The sequence below is a fragment of the Ursus arctos genome, unplaced genomic scaffold (genome assembly GCF_023065955.2).
Source record: "Ursus arctos isolate Adak ecotype North America unplaced genomic scaffold, UrsArc2.0 scaffold_22, whole genome shotgun sequence".
Lineage (NCBI taxonomy): Eukaryota > Metazoa > Chordata > Mammalia > Carnivora > Ursidae > Ursus > Ursus arctos.
This window is the reverse complement of record NW_026622897.1, coordinates 16,204,398-16,221,200: the sequence shown is the minus strand read 5'-3', so window position 1 is coordinate 16,221,200 and position 16,803 is coordinate 16,204,398. Positions and strand designations below refer to the sequence as shown.

Genomic DNA, 16,803 nt, shown 5'->3' with positions numbered 1-16,803 from the left:
ATATTGCTCATAGGTATCCATCTGTCTTGGAAGGTTTAGCTGTTCACCTATCTCAGGAGGTTCCACTGAGCAATGTGAATATGTCATTTTAAAAAATCACACCAATTTGGAAATAACACTGAGTGTAATTAAAAATATTATACATAATGTTAGCCCAAAAGATTCATCCAACTATTGAGGTAGAGGAAAGATAATCCTCTTCAATATAAAATTCTGTTATATGTTATTTCATTATTTATTTGTTAGGGTTTTGTAGCTATTTTTCTCTAAAAATCTTCAAGGTACTCCCATATGACTCTTTTAAAGTTGGCTCTTCTCATGTAAAGTTATAAATGAGAGAAGTAAGGTAGCACAGAAAGGGGAAAGGAAATGAGAAAAAGAGAGGCTCAGGAGGTACTTTGGAAGAACAACTAGTATTATTCTGTACATTTTACGTGAAGAAGTTGTATAGCAAGAGACATCACCTCACTGGTAGTAGACTAGTTTTTCGTAAAAGTGAAGATCCCTCTTTATTTAATGACCTCATTTACTGACTCTGTGGTAATTTTAAAGTATGTTACAAATTCTTTGACATTCCTTCCACTGAGTGGTGGAGGCTGTGTCTTCTCTCCTTGAACCTGGGTGGGCCTTTGGACTGCCCCAGTCAGTGGAGTAAAATGCCACGTACTGTGCTCTTACTCTCTTGGGGCACTTGTGCTTAGAACTCAGTCACCATACTGTGAGGAAGGCAATGTAGCCACATGTTCAGGTCATGGACCAACCCTGGCCAACAACCTTGGCTAAGGTCTCAGCCAACAGCTAACATCAATAGCCAGACATGTGAGTAAGTGAGCCTTGAGCCTTCATGTATTTCCAGCCCTCAGCACTGAGTATTCCTAGTGGAGGCCCCAGGCTTAATAGAAGAGAGACAAGCCATCCCACTGTGTTCTCTCTGAATTCCTGACCCACCAAATTTATGAGTACAATAAAATGATTGTTTTATGCCACTAAGTTTAGGGAAGTTGGTTGCACAGCAAGTAGACAGCTAGAACTCACTCATAACTGAGGACTAGAATCTGGTCACAAGCTAGGTTTCCTGGCTTATCTTCCTTGTTCTTCCTATCCCCACCTGTGCCATACTCCTGTATTCTCTCCCCGCTCTGCCCCTGCCCAGTCTGCTCTCCCTCACACAGGCATGTCATGCACTCTCACCTTCCCCACGCTTTTGCTGGTGCTGTTTCCTCTTCCTGGGCTTTGGTGTCACTAAGGTCTGATTCGAGTCCCATTTGGGCCTCTCAGGGCCAGAGTGATCAATCTCTCTATTCTTTATCAGAAAAACAGGAGTCAAAATAGAACCTATATAAATAGGTTAAATAGATTAAATGGCTAAAGTATATAAGGTGCTTAGTGCCTGACACACGCATAGTAAACACTCAATAAGTGTGTTAGCTATTATTATAAGTTCTTTCTATTCTTGAAAGTGAGTTTCTATTGAACAGCTAAGGCTTAAATGAAACTTTTGTCTTTTAAGTCTGAGCTCATATGTCAACTCCTCTGTGAAGACATCCCCATTTACCAGAAAAAATTAAATTGCTCCTTCCATTATGCTTCCAAGTACTTTTCACATTATAGCTTTGACAAGCAACTTATTATATGTGTGACACCGCCCCCTTAGGCCCCACATTCCTCAAGGGAAAGGTGTAAGGCAAAGACCTCACAAAAATAATGTTTTTGTCTCTTGTGTGAGGATATGTGTGTGTGTATTTGATATATATATGTACATCAAATCCCATAATGAAGAAAGGGAAGTGAAGAATTAGTTAGATGATTATAGCAGGACAAGACTCAAAAATTTATAGAACCTGTGTCCCTGCTCAAATACTCTTTCCACTCACAAGACTTAAATTTTCCAACTTTGTTGAGGATATATAAACGAATTGTGGAAGCCAGGTAAGGGGAGATGCACAGTCTTCACTAGTTCATAATTGTCCACTGTGTACCAGCCACTGTAGCAGGTGCTATACAGTTTAGACTCCATGGGCTATCAATATACCCACCCCCTTGCACATATCCCCAACCTTCTGCCTAAGGGTGAACCTAACTGTGCTAGAACTAGAGGAGCTGAGTGCTGCTAGAGAAAATCACACAACTGAGATGACTGGATGCACTTCAATTTCACCTCTAAGTGCAAGTGGGCACCTGGTACCGCTCAACCATCTTACTGAGTTTTTGTAGTTCCCCACTCCTAAAGATGACTTCCTCATTCCTCAGGCTGCCTTTATCTCTGGCCTTCCTTCCTGCTAGGCAGATGACCTCACTTCAGTCTTCATTAGTAAAACTAAATACCATCAGTGGAAACGTATTTATCTTTCTACACCTCCCCCCAAAGACCTGCACTTGCCCCTGTTTCTTCTGCTAAAATGGAGGATGTATCCCTCCACCTGTCAAAGGCCAGTTCCTCCCTTTGTGTTCTGGATTTCTTTTATTCTCATCCACCCAAAGTCTTCTACCTTCTGGTTTCCCCCTTCTTTTTATGTTTAACCAATGTTTTCTTCTCTGTTGGATCATTCCCATAAACATGCTCTAGTATTTTCCATCTTCTAGACTTCACATTCTATACCCTTTCTCCTACTGCTTTATTTTTCTGCTCCTTTTTCTGGAAAGTTTCTTTAAAATAATTGGCTACACTTGATGTCTCTGCTTCTTCTCTCACCATTTCCTCTTGGGTTGACTGCCTTGTAGATTCTCTTTCCAGCACTCTCCACTGACCATTCTTGTGAGGGTGACTAATGGTCTGTTTTTATTTTAAATTCACAGTTACATTTGGTTCACTCAAGCTCTCCCTTCTTTTTGGGTTCTGGGACATGAATTATTCCTGGTTTTCCTCTGGCAGGCTGGCTGCTCCTCCTTTGTCTCCTTGACTAGTCTAACCTCCTCTGCCCTACCTCCAAATATTAGAGTTACCTAAAGTTCTTAGGGCCTGTTCTTTCCTTGTCCTGTCCCATTTCTCCCTTGATCATGGCATCTATTGCCCTGGATTTAAAGAACATCTTCACACTAATGGATTCTAAATCACCAGCCCAGACATCTGTCAACCCCCAGACTTGTATTTCCAACTGCCTTTCTAATATTTCCATGTAGATAGTCCTTAGACATCTCAAATTTAATGTGTGTCAAAGGAATCTCAGTCCCCACCCTTCTTTACCTCCCAAACTAATCTTCCCCCTCTTAGTAAACAGCACTGCTTTCCACACCAGCTGCCAAAACCAGTAACGTAGAATTCATTCTTGACTCTACCAAGTGCTATCCACCTCCAAAATATACTTATCTCTGTGTCTACAGATGCCTGACTCAGTCACTCTATAAATATTTGTTTAATGAGTAAACAAACAGGAAAAAGGTTTATGTTTGCCCACCAGAGAAACATGGACCAGGTTCCTGTGAGTCTTACAGGATGAGAAGTTGTGTTCCTGTTGTCAACAGGTTAAGAAGACACTGGAGTTAAAACATTGAAGAGAGGTGGATTTACCCCAAAGATACAGACGTAGTAAAGAGAAGGGCCATATGCACCCCAATGTTCATAGCAGCATTGTCCACAATAGCTAAATCGTGGAAGGAACCGAGACGCCCTTCAACAGATGACTGGAGTAAGAAGTTGTGGTCCATATATACAATGGAATATTACTCAGCTATCAGAAAGAACGAATTCTCAACATTTGCTGCAACATGGACGGCACTGGAGGAGATAATGCTAAGCGAAATAAGTCAAGCAGAGAAAGACAATTATCATATGATTTCTCTCATCTATGGAACATAAGAACTAGGATGATCGGTAGGGGAAGAAAGGGATAAAGAAAGGGGGGGTAATCAGAAGGGGGAATGAAACATGAGAGACTATGGACTATGAGAAACAAACTGAGGACTTCAGAGGGGAGGGGGGTGGGGGAATGGGATAGACCGGTGATGGGTAGTAAGGAGGGCACGTATTGCATGGTGCACTGGGTGTTATACACAACTAATGAATCATCGAGCCTTACATCGGAAACCGGGGATGTACTGTATGGTGACTAACATAATATAATAAAAAATCATTAAAAAAAAACAGGGAAAGAAAAACATTGAAAAGAGGTGGGAAGAATATTTCCTCACCTTCTGGGATAGGAAGGAAACTTGCCTGGGGGTAGAGAAGAGTCAAAGTGGCTAGATCATTCTGAGTCACAGCGTTGTGGTCTGCAGAAAGGAATGCTCACATAGAACAGGCAGGAAACCCTTTGAGGCCACTCCTTGGGATCCTTCCTCATGGAAGAGTTTGTAAACTCAGCGAAAGAGGCAACCCTGTGGGGAGCCTATTTAAAAGGCTGTAGTATCTTGAGAAGAGGGGTCCTCTGAAGTAGGTAGCATGGAGGTCAACAGCAGTGTCGGTGGTGGTGGTAAAGCAGCAGGGGAATTTTAGAAGCTACTGAGCATTCCTGCCAGCAAAAGGAGGTCTGGTGAAGGTAAGTTTCCAAGCCCTCATGTACTCAAGTTGCTACAGGTGCTTCTACACACACATACACACACACACACACACACACACACACACCCCACATACCTTTTGTCAAAAATGTCTGGGAGAAGCAGCATCGTATCTTTTGGAGAACCACTGCACATATTTGCATTATAAATACTCTACTCTGCGGTAGAGAAAAATGGTTCAACTTTATTTCACACAGCATGTCCCAAACATGTTTGGCCTCGGAGCCCTTCGTCATGGGATACCTTATAATATGTCACTGCACCCTACTGTTCCACAAAGCACAGAGGATTGATTGTAGGGAGGCCATGTTTCCTTAGCTACAGACTCAGACTTGGTGAGGGGTATGCAAATCTCCGTGTGCACGAAACTGGGAACAAATAGCAGCACCCAAATACACATGGCCACTGAAAACATGTATGTCAACATCTGTAATTTAAAAAATACTAATTCTTAATCACTCGACACTACACATATCATTGTGATCCTGTTAGTGTGGGAGCATGAAAAATAATTTCTCATTAAAGAGGATCTTTAAAAGTAAAAATTTATGGATCAACCATCCTTAAAATGACTTTGATCCTATAAATAACAATAACTGACATGTTTTGGTGCTTAATATGCTCAGGTACTATCCTAATTGCATTATGGAGATTGTCTCATTTAATCCTTACAGCAATCCTGTGAAGCAGGGACTATTATTACCATCCTCATTGCATAGTTGAGAAAAATGGGGGTTAGTGAAATTAAGTGCAACAATTCGTTGAAAGCCACACAATATAAAGTGGCAGAGTTGGGAACTGACGCTAGGAACCTGACTCCAGAGCTTACAGCTCAACCATTAGGCTGGGTGGCCCTCATCTGAGCAACCTGTCCTGAAGGGAATGAAGCCATGTGTTTGAGCTTTCTTCAGGAAGGAATGGAGATTTTTGTGTCCTGTTTTATGGCAGCGAATTCTGTTCCTACATGTTCCCGAGGAACTTCTCTGTGGACCTCTCCTCCACAAGACCAAGCTCTCCCCTTTTCTCCATTAACTCCACAATTTAAAACGAAAGGATGCAGTCCAGCATTTTGAGGAAAATGGGGGCATGAAAGAAGGGACCTTTCCTCACATTTCTCCCTCATGACATCACATCCATCTCCATGGCACCTCACCAGGACTTGGCTCGAAAAGAATGGGGAAAAAAGAATCACAAACAGAGTTATGAAGCAAAATAGTCTGGCCAGAGGGATGTGTCCCTGTGCCTTTCCTAAAAGAGGGGAGTATGCCTGGCTCAGAACGGAGGCCCATAACCTCACTTTTGGTCATCATACTGAGTTGTGTATCCTCTTCTCAGTCAGGAACAAGGCATGTGATTTGAATGTCTTCAGATATACCTTTGCATCTATGGCAAATGTTAATATATATATATATATTTTTTTTCAAGCAGAAACACCAGAGAGCAAAAGTCAGAAAGTGTAATGGCGGTCCTTCATGCATAACAATGACAATGATTGTGGAAGTAGGAGTCCTTGACTCTCTGCCCCATAAATTATCTGCTGAGTGCTGCTGGGAAATGTCTCAGATTGGCATTGTTCTGCTCTTTCTTTGAGCATATGAAATAGATTGTTACTTACACATAAACAATGGCAACCCATCCCAGAGAGCATCCCACCAGGAAAATGGAAGATAAAATTACTTCCCTGAACTGTTTTTCTTTCAGCAAGTTATTTTCCAGAGTTTTCCCAGCATGTCTCAAGCAGCACTTCAGTACCTCATGTCCCGAGGTACGACACTATATTATAAATGGTGTACTGGGAAAACACTTACTTAGGATCTAGATGGGAATTAACCATTTAACTGCCTTTTTAAGAGCTGTGTTTTAACATGTGCATAGGAAGGGTCTATGGGAGAAACAAAACTTCAGACTAGTCTACTGTATGCTAAGCTAGCCTCACACCACCCAGAATGACAACACTACATAATTTCTTTTGTAGATTAGTAAGGACCACTACATGGTCTATAAGTATGTGTCTATGTGTCTTTTCCCAGCTACAAGCAGGGTGAGAGAAGAAGAAAAAAGAGGGGCAGGAACCAAGATGACTCTAAGGCGAGGCCTAAAACATGCACAGAGTGATGACAGTTTGCAGACCTCATGCTGAGCTTTCCAGACATGGATTCAAAGGAAAGGAAACTTGTCTGTTCAGAGTATCCATAGGATCAAACCAATTGCTCAAGGGATGTTTAGCTGTTTTTGGCACTAAAATCAGGTAGGGGGTTTTCCCCAGAGGCCTGGTGAAATGGACACTGTATAATGCAGTGAACCCAAATACAGTCTTCAGAGTCGAGTCAGTGAGGTTCATCGGCCTGTTCCTCATAAAGACCCTCCAGCTCAGAAGCATGTCAGCAAAGGGTAATTCTGTGAGAATAATTCTACGGGGGCCTAGTCTGGTCTGTATGATCAGCTCTCTGCTGATCATAATGTGCAAACGATAAAGTCAAAATGAATCCAGAAAACACTATATTAATAAAATGGACTGACTGGTTATCTTCTGAAGGCAGAAAGTTATGTCTTGCTAGTAAATGCTTTATTGACTTAAAATTTGATCAGTTTATAAGTTTCCTATGCCTTTCCCATCAGCATCATACATATTAGAAAGAGAATAGAGTTGACAGCTATGAGAAGTAGCAGCCTGAAAAAGGCTAACCATCAGCATCACATGTGCTACCATTTCTTGGGCCCTTCTTATTTCCTAAGCCCTGTACACATGCACTTCCTATGCGTTATCTCTGTAATCCTCCCAGTAACACTGCGAGAGCGTCTATCTTACACAATAAGACACTGGAAGTTACAGACCCACCTCATTTTACGGAGCTGCACTTTATTGTGCTTCGCAGATGTCTTTTGCAAATTAAAGGTTTGTGGCCACCCTGTGTTGAGCAAGACTATCATGGCATTGTCCAGCAGCATCTGCTCCCTTCATGTCCCCGTGTCACATTCTGATTATTCTTGTGATATTTTCATCTTCTGTCTTCATTATATTCTTTACGACGAGCTGCGATCAGTGATCTTTGATGTTACCATTGTAACTGTTTTGGGGTGCTCACATAGGGTGGCAAACTTAATTGATAAGCCCTGTGTGTGTTCTGACTGCTTCACCAATCAGCCGTTCCTCCATCTCTCTCTCCCTCTCCTCAGGTCTCCCTATTCCCTGAGACACAACATTGAAATTAGACCAATTAGTGACCCCATAATGGCCTCTTAAGTGTTTAAGTGAAAGGAAGATTCACACGTTTCCCTCTTTCAATCAAAAGCTAGAAATGATTAAGCTTAGTGAGGAAGGCATGTCGAAAGCGGAGATCAGCAGAAAACTAGGCCTTTTGAGCCAAAGAGTTAGCCAAGTTGTGAATGCAAAGGAAAAGTCCCTGAAGAAAATTAAAAGTGCTACGCCAGTGAACACATGAATGATAAGGAAGTGAAACAGCCTTATTGCTGATGTGCAGAAAGTTTGAGTGGTCTGGATAGAAGACCAAACCAGCCCGACATTTACTTAAGCCAGAGCCTAATCCAGAGCAAGGCCCCAACTCTCTTCAATTCTGTGAAGGCTGAGAGAGGTGGGGAAGCTGCAGAAGAAAGGTTGGAAGCTGGCAGAGGTGGGTTCACAAGGTTTAAGGAAGGAAGCCGTCTCCATGACCTAAAAGTGCGAGGTGAAGCAGCAAGTGCTGATGGAGAAGCTGCAGTGAGTTCTCCAGAAGATCCAGCTCAGAGAGTGACGGCGGTTCCACGACACAGCAGATGTTTCAGTGTCTGGACAAAGATGCCATCTAGGCCTTTCATAGCTAGAGAGAAAGCAAAGCCTGGCTTCAAAGCCTCAAAGTTTAGTCTGACTCTCTTGTTAGGGGCTCATGCAACTTTAGTTCAAGCCAGTGCTCACTTACCACTCCAAAATCCTAGGGCCCTTAAGAATTATGCTATATCGACTCTGCGTGAGCTCTATAAATAGAACAACAAAGCCTGGAGGACAGCACAGCTATTTACAACATGGTTTACTGAATATGTTAAGCCCACTGTTGAGACCTACTGCTCCAAAAAAAAAAAAAAAAAAGATTTCTTGCAAAATACTATTGCTCATGCAACGCACCTGGTCCACCAAGAGCTCTGCCAGAAATGTACGAGGTTAATGTTATTTTCATGCTTGCTAACACAGCATCCATTGTGCAGCCCATGGCTCAAGGAGTCATTTATTATTCAAGAAATATATTTCATAAAGCTATAGCTGCCATGGGTAGTGATTCCTCTGTGGATCTGGGCAAAGTTAATTGAAAACCTCTAAGAAGGATTCACCATTCTATATGCCATTAACAACATTCGTGATTCATGAGAAGAGCTCAAAATACCAACATTAACAGGAGTTGGGAAGAATTTGATTGCAACCCTTGTGTAGACTTTGAAGGGTCCAAGACTTCAGGGGAGGAAGTACCTGCAGATGCGGTGGGAAGAGCAGGAGAACTAGAACCAGAAGTGGAGCCTGAAGAGGGGACTGGGTTGCTATGTCTCATGATCAAACTTGAACGGACGAGGGGTTGCTTCTTATAGATGAGCAAAGAAAGTGGTTTCTTGGGATGGAATCTACTCCTGGGGAAGATGCTGTGAAGATTGTTGAAATGACAACAAAGGATTTAGAATATTACATAAACATAGCTGATAAAGCAGTGGCAGGTTTGGGACGATGGACTCCAATTCTGAAAGAAGTTCTACTGTGGGTAAACTGCTATGAAACAGCATCGCAGTCTACAAAGAAATCATTCATGAAAGGAAGAGTCACGTGATGTAGCACACCTCACTGTTGTCTTATTTTAAGAACTTGCCACAGCCACCCCAGCCTTCAGCAACCCCACCCTGCTGAGTCAGCAGCCCCACCAACATCGAGGCAGGACCCTCCATCAGCAAAAAGAGATACCGACTCTCTGAAATCTCAGATGACGGTTAGCACTTTTTAGCAATAAAATACTCTTAAATTAAAATGTGTACTTTTTTAAAGATATGATGCTATCGCACAGTTAATAGACTATAGTAAAGTGTAAATATAACTTTTACATGCACTGAGAAACCAAAACATTCATTTGACGTGCTTTATTGTGGTGGTCCAGAGTTGAACCCACAATATCTGCAAGGTATGCCTGTATAGCCGTGAAATGAATTGCCCAGAGCTCAGAAATAGTGGAGCAGATTGCAACTCCATTCTGACTTTCCACCGTACCATGCCGCCTCTGTATTTCTACCATGTAATTAGGAGGGTCCCCCCTCCCCCCATTTCTTCTGATCCCTTTCTGTTTTGTATGATTTTCTTCCTAGTGGCACAAGAGGACTAAACATCATTTGAAAAAAGAAATCACTCTGTTGATCTTTTGAGTAGAGTTAATACTCAAGGAGAGAGGGAGAAAGCCCTTCTCAATCCTTGTCGTCTGTTGGTAGCAACGGTGCAATCTGAGTTCTTGAATAGTCTCGTCCAGATTTCTGTGGACTAACACATTCTCATTAAAAACCACTTATCTGCATTCCTGTACTGAGGTTACTGCCCTTTTTGTGCATTTGTGATTGGGAGCTGCATTGGGGGTTTGTTTTCCTGTTTGCACCAGTTCCATTTCTTCAGCACACATCTAGGGCATGCCAGCACTGTACGATGACCCTCCACGTATTACAGATGCACTCAAACCATGAGTGGTTTCCTTAAGGAAAAGCATCCTTGTTGACATGAGATCGATAGTTCCACCTCCCAAAATACCTAGCTGTGGCCATGTCCATGTAATTAATACTGCTTTGAAAGAATAGTTGAGCAAGCATTTTTCCCAGTCAGTGATTAAACTTGAGAGACTGCATAGTTCACCTGGGATGCAGGGTTTCTACTCAATATTATATCATAAAGGCTCATCCATATGGAACTATGTAGAGCTGGTTCATTCACTTTTACAACTGTGAATTGTTTCAGTGCATTGATTGATTTATAATTTAAAAAATCTATCCCTTCATTGGTGTACATTTAATTATTTTTTCCAGTTTCTTAAAAAAGAGTCATGTTTATTTGGCTGTTACAAACTGTTGCAGTGAATATTCTCGTTCATGTCTACTTGTGAACATTTCCAAGAATTTTTCTAGAGTGCATGCTAAGAAATGGAATGGATGATTCACTGGGTGTTCCTCTTCTTTACCTTTATTAGCTCTTTCCAAATTGTTCTTCAGTTTACATTCCTAGCAGCAGGAGGTGAGGAGACTTTCGTTTGACCACACATCTTCATCAGCCTTTGGTTTTATCAGATTTTTATTTATTTATTTTTGCCTACCTGATGGGTGTGAAATATTCCATTGTAGTTTTGAAGGTCTTCAAGTGTTTGATAATAGCTGACTTGGTAGCTCTGTGAAAAGAGAGCTTGTTCTAAATGAAACAGATTGTGCGTGAGAAGAATTTATTCAATGAGGTCCTGATGACTGTGGTCAAGGAAACCAGTTGCTGCCAGTGCTTTGAGTGGTTGTATTAAAAAATAAAAATGTCATGGGTATTTATATTTTAACAAGTTGTAAAAAGTTCTTTCCCTTTTCCTATGCTACTTTTTCTACTCAGATTGGTTACGAATTTGGTGCTAGCAATAAATAAGTCAGTCAAGATTGGCACCCATCTGCACGAGGACAGTAGTTGCTTAGAAATGGGAAGATGGGGGGAACCTGGGTGGCGCAGTCGGTTAAGCACGGGACTCTTGGCTTCAGCTCAGGTTGTGATCTCAGGGTCATGAGATCAGGTCCCATGTCGGGCTCCCCACTCAGCTCACAGTCTGCTTGAGATTCTCTCTCCCTCTGCCCCTCCTGCTTGTGTTCTCTCTCTCTCTCTCTCAAATAAACAAAAAAGTAAACGTGAAGACTGACTTTAAACAGTGTGCTGAACATCCTTGGCCATGCTTGCAGATGTTCTCAGGTGCTTGGGGTGGGGCAGGGTTGGGTGGAGGAGTTGGCCCCTGCCCGGCAGAGGCAGGCTGGAAGCTGGGTGGACAGGTGCCCTGTGAGGCTGGGCCATGCTCTGGGGAGCAGCCACAGGTCTCGGGCCTGATTAGTTAGTTGCCTCTTAATCCATGTTTATTTTCCCTTTGTTATCTTTGAGCCTTTAATTAAGTCTTATTTCATTGTTTTAGCCTTATTGCAGCCCTACTACAGGGAATGAAGGAAAGAGTCTGAAGTCTACTTGAGTCTGATTTGTGAAAGAGCAGAAGTGGCCCTGGAGACAAAGATGGCGGCAACAGCGACTCCAAGGGAAAGGTGAATCTTGAGGGGACTGAAATCTGGTTATCAATCCAGTCTCTTGTTCCTAGTAGAGATTCTACCTCCATTCCGATCTCGGAAGGGTTGTAAAGGGAGACAGTTTCCCTCACAGGCTGCTAGTCAGGTGAATCTCGGCTGGCTCACTTGTGAAATAAGCCCCCTGTTCCTTAACCTCCAGGGAGTCGGCATGATGCCACAGAAAGAGCATGCTCTTTGAACCTGGCAAACCTGAGTTCACATCGTGCTGGGAAAGGTTTGTGAACTTGGGCAAATTACTTCAGCTCCCTGAGCCTCCAATTCCTCAGCTCTACAATGAGGGTAAGAGAGCACACCTTCGAGAATTACTATGAGGATGAAATAGGATCGCTTAGGTGAAAGCACCTCGTGTAATGTCTGGAACACAACAGACATGGAAGAAACATCCATTCCCTTCCCCCCACCCCTGCCGCCACCTCTCTGTCTCTAGGATCAGCTTTCCTGGCAACACCTAGACCCCTAAGCATCCTTGGAGGCAGGTCTGCTGGCCTCGCACCTTGCTTGAGCCTCCACACCTTCACAAAAGTTGACCTCTCCCAGGCCTCTCTCTGCTATTGGGTAACAATTGACTTAAAATGATTAGCTCCATATCATACACTCTAGTGACAATTTCAGGTACCACAGCAGATTTATGGGGGAGATGCAGCATCTGGGGGACAGTAGGAGTCTGGTGGTAATTAACACTAACCTCCAGATCACACCACTTACCTTAAGAGCAAGCCTTAGTGGTTCGGTTTGGAAGTAAATGGATTTTTCTCTGAAAGCCCCCGGGGAGCAATCATTGTCCTCACTGCCCTTAAGGTAACTGCCTCTCTTCACTGCTGGAAGAGATTTAGGACCAACAGATGAGATTATGATTATCCATGACACTCTTTGGTCTGAAATTAAAATGCTTTCAATTGTGGGTGCCTGGCTTAGGTGGCTGCCTCTGGAAATTTTCATCTCTGTTAGCATTTCAAATTTGCCCCTGCAGCAGCTTTCTCCTCTGGGAGGAACGCGGCCTCTGATAAGGAATCCAAACCTGGCCTGAGCTGCACGCTTACCCACCAACACTCAGCTGGCTAGAAACATCCTTCCCTCCGGCACCAGAGCCCCTTCCTGACACTCTCAATGGAGAAACTGAAGATCAAACACGTTTAATCTCTGACCCCCACACTGGCCACCTAGCAGGAGTCTGTCTTTAGGGCAAGGGGGATCTGCAATCATTCATGTTGCCCTCACCACAGTGTTCCTTCTCTGCAGGAGGCTGTCGGCTGCTTAGGGCTATCAATCTGACATACTTCTCTAGTTCTACACAGAGACTAAAATACCATTTCAGTCTTATTCCAACAGTTCTTGAATCATGTGGGTATTACCAAGCATGAAATCATCATCTAAAAACACAATTTTAAAGAGCTGGTTCTTTGGGGAAAATAAGAAAGAACATTTCCCCCTGTTTACTCTGAGATTTGCTTTTTTCCTCAATAGTGTGGTTATTGTGTTTTTTTCTTAATCTTTAGAGATTAGGCTTCAATTTTTCACCTAGGCTCCAATTTGCCCATAAATCTCTTCATTTTGCTTAATTTAAATGTTTTGGCCAACTTCATGGTTTAATAATGAGAAATAAAATCGAAGCCTTAATGACTACTAAGGAGGGAATTTTCATTTCATCTGGAATTAAAAGAGCTGTTAAAGAGGCGGGCACCCTGTCAGACAAGCTGCCACAGCCTTCACTGGAGCGTGCCAAATGTGGCTTGATATTATACACGTCTTTATACCCAGGGCAATCCTCCAATACGATTACTTGAAAATCCTTCAGATCCAGCCCTACTTACAACCACCTGATTGCTATGCCCCTATTGATGAAGCTGGGAACTATTCATTGAATTCAGGCCATCTGAGAAGCCCCCTAGGTCCCTGGGGCGCCCCTCACACGCTGCCCATCAGAGCTAAGGCAAGTTACCCAGCTCCAGAAAGCTCGGGCATAGGCTGTATAATGGGGGCCCTGAGACCACAACGATCAGATAACCAGGCAGCAAGAGTACTGTTTCCGCACCTCCACCCGAGCAGACAAACTTAAAAGAGAGAGAGAACTATGAAAAGTTTTAAAACCCTTTTCACGTAGGTTGACCAGTGGAGAAAGGTATCCACTGCATGGCTATGTAGCCTAGAATTCCCTCCCCGTTCCAGAGCTGAGAGGAAACATTAGCTGGGTAATCCCCTCGTGCAGAGAGAGGAGCTCCGGTTTCTTTTGCTTGTATAGAATACAGCGAGGCCTCTGAGACAGTCCGTGGAGAGGCTGCTTGGCACTGGGTAGAATCATGGGAACTGGTTGAAGGGAGATCAACCTATTTCTATCGGCGGCTTGTTGGATGGTTGGAAAAAAAGAACCTCAGATTCTTCTATCTTTGTGACCTCCTTCAGGTATGTCCCACCCAAGCCACTTTCCTCACCACGTGTCACCTCTAAGAAGTATCCTACAAGGATCCCATCCTTCTTATGACATTTAGTCATATATTGGCTTAGGTGAGAAAGATTTATACATTTGCCTTTTAACACAGATTGGAAACGTTCAAAGGACAAGAACCTGGTTTTATAGTTTGTGTTCATTCATTGACTGATAAACAAACCAGTGACGAAGCCACTCATTATTCCAGCATCTACTACGGCGACGGGCACGCAGCAAGGCTTATTGTGCGCTACCCCAGGGACCCCAGGGAAGTGTGATGGTGCCTAATTTCTGCCTTCAAGTAGCTCACAATTTTGTTGGATAAGCTCGGTGTGTATGGGGGAGAAAGATAATGCAGTAGGACACAGTAAGGTCACGATGACTCAAAAACATCTAAAAATCACTAGAAAACAAAATTTTAATACTGAGTTTCTTTAGGTACTGCCATTTGGGTTCATTTGTTTTTTTTCTTCTCCTTTTTGGATTTTCCAAATTTTCTATAATGCATGTGTATTACTTTATTAATTATACATATATATGGCTTTTTATTTATATATATTTATAAATAAAATACATATATATTATATATATAAATATATTATAAATATATATAAAAAATTTATATATATATAAAAACACCCTGAACCTTAAAGTATATGTTAAGGAAAACAGCATTTTTCGAAACTCATCAAAACTGACTAGACTTCCTGAGTATGGTAATCAGTCTACCTGCTAGAGTTGTAATTTGTGGACCTTCAAACTGTGGCGATGTTTTACATTTTAAAAGCAAACCACCAAGGGGAAAGGTTTTGGTTTTCCCGGCATGTATGCGGAAACTGAAGTTGATTTTGATTACGTTGGTAAAGATCGATCCCATTTGTTCTGAGCAAGTACCACCTTGATGGACTTTTATTGAAATGGATTGCCCATGAACCAAGTTTTGGTAATTTTATTTTGAGCAGAAATCACTTTTTGAGGATAATGAGGAGAGAAGGGAGAAGGCAGATTGATTTTTCCAAAGCTGGCGTGGGAGTCGGGAGGCCGAATCCTTCTAACCTATAGAGAAGGCATGTCGGCTGGAGACGGCTGCAAGAAAATATTCCCTTGTACCTAGCGACTGGAACCAATGTTCCACCAGTCTATGAATGTTATCAACCTTCTCTCCCCCACTTGGTTCATGCCCAGTAAAATAAGGGAAATCATATTTTTGCCTGGTGTAAATTATTAAGTTGTCCTATGCACAACTGCTTTAGATCAAGGGCATATTAACATATTCCTGCCACTCAGTGTCCTACCCACAGCATTTTTATGTACGTTTGGTCTCAGTTGAACTTGTCTCATTCATTCATGCATTCCTCCATGGGAACTCAGTATGTACCAGGAATCCTACACTGAAAGAATAAAAGATGAGAAAGGCATTTTCTCTGCACGGTCAGTGCCTTACTCTGGTAGGTAGGGGTAAGAACAACATATGTATCAAGTACATATAATTCAAGGACGGAAGGGCTAAGGGCCATTGAAAAAGCTTGGGGATGTTCAGGAGAGAGAGAGGTTATCTCCTCACTCCCTTGGGGATGGGGATCCTTGAAGACTTCACAGGGGGAGATGATAGGTGAGCTAGCTCTTCAATAGGTAGGCTTTGGCAATTCAGAGATGACTAGGAAGGGCATTCCAGAAGGCGAGCACTGCCCAAGGGAAGACATAGGAGAAAAGCACGGAACAAACAGGATAAAGACAGAACGGGAAGTGGCATGGTTTGACTGTAGGGTGGATGGAAGGTAGGTGAGAAAAGTGCCAGGAAAAGTTTGAAAGATCAGCCTGGGCTGGATCAGGGAAGACCTCAAATCCTCTGGAAATAATGGCAGCCTCAGCACATCTGTGGCTTTATTTGGAACGAAACATGTGCTAGCTGAATAAAAATGTTATTTCTTGAATTCTGTGCGTTATTGGCCAACCCGACCACTCACATTTTAACAATTCCATTGTCTTGACCTTTCTGAAAATTGTTTTCTGCCTAAAATGGACACGGCTATTGATAAGTACAGAGTGTAAATGGAAGTCAACCTCCGTGCTCTTGTTCTTACAGGCTGTGCTCAGTAACACCACTGGCTTTGCTTTTTGTCTGGTCACTTCTTAATGCAAGAGGAACTTAGCTTTGCAGCTGATGGAGATGGAGGGAAAGAGGTTTTAAGAAGTCAGCTCAGGCATCTTAACACTCAACTGGGAAGGGGAAAAAACACCTTTTACTTCATGCATCTACATATACGGTTGGCTGAGAAATAAATTACATCAAAGATCACTCAGCGGGAACTAAGCCAGAGGACTAAACCCGCCAATATTATCTAGCAGCACGGAGAAAGGCTGAAGTGATAATGCAAAGTGTCTTCTCTCTTTTGAAATGGGCATAGGGGGCACCGACAGAACCTGCATTTCTGTGCTAAACCACCGTGCGTGTGCACACACACACACGCACGCACACACACACGTGCACGGTTCAGCCTACAAAAGGGGAAAGGGAGGAAGCAAAGAAAAATAAATTTCTCTGTGCAGAACTGTTT

General features: G+C 42.7%; 1 long non-coding RNA gene across 1 annotated transcript in view; it reads left to right on the top strand.

The window, feature by feature from the left end:
* The window catches only part of LOC130544519 (uncharacterized), a 30,943-nt gene extending 16,193 nt beyond the window's left edge, over positions 1–14,750 (top strand). Inside the window, exon 3 of the long non-coding RNA XR_008960843.1 lies at positions 11,655–14,750. This is a non-coding gene — a long non-coding RNA (uncharacterized LOC130544519). The remainder of the gene's footprint in view (positions 1–11,654) is intronic.
* The last annotated feature ends 2,053 nt before the right edge of the window (positions 14,751–16,803 follow it).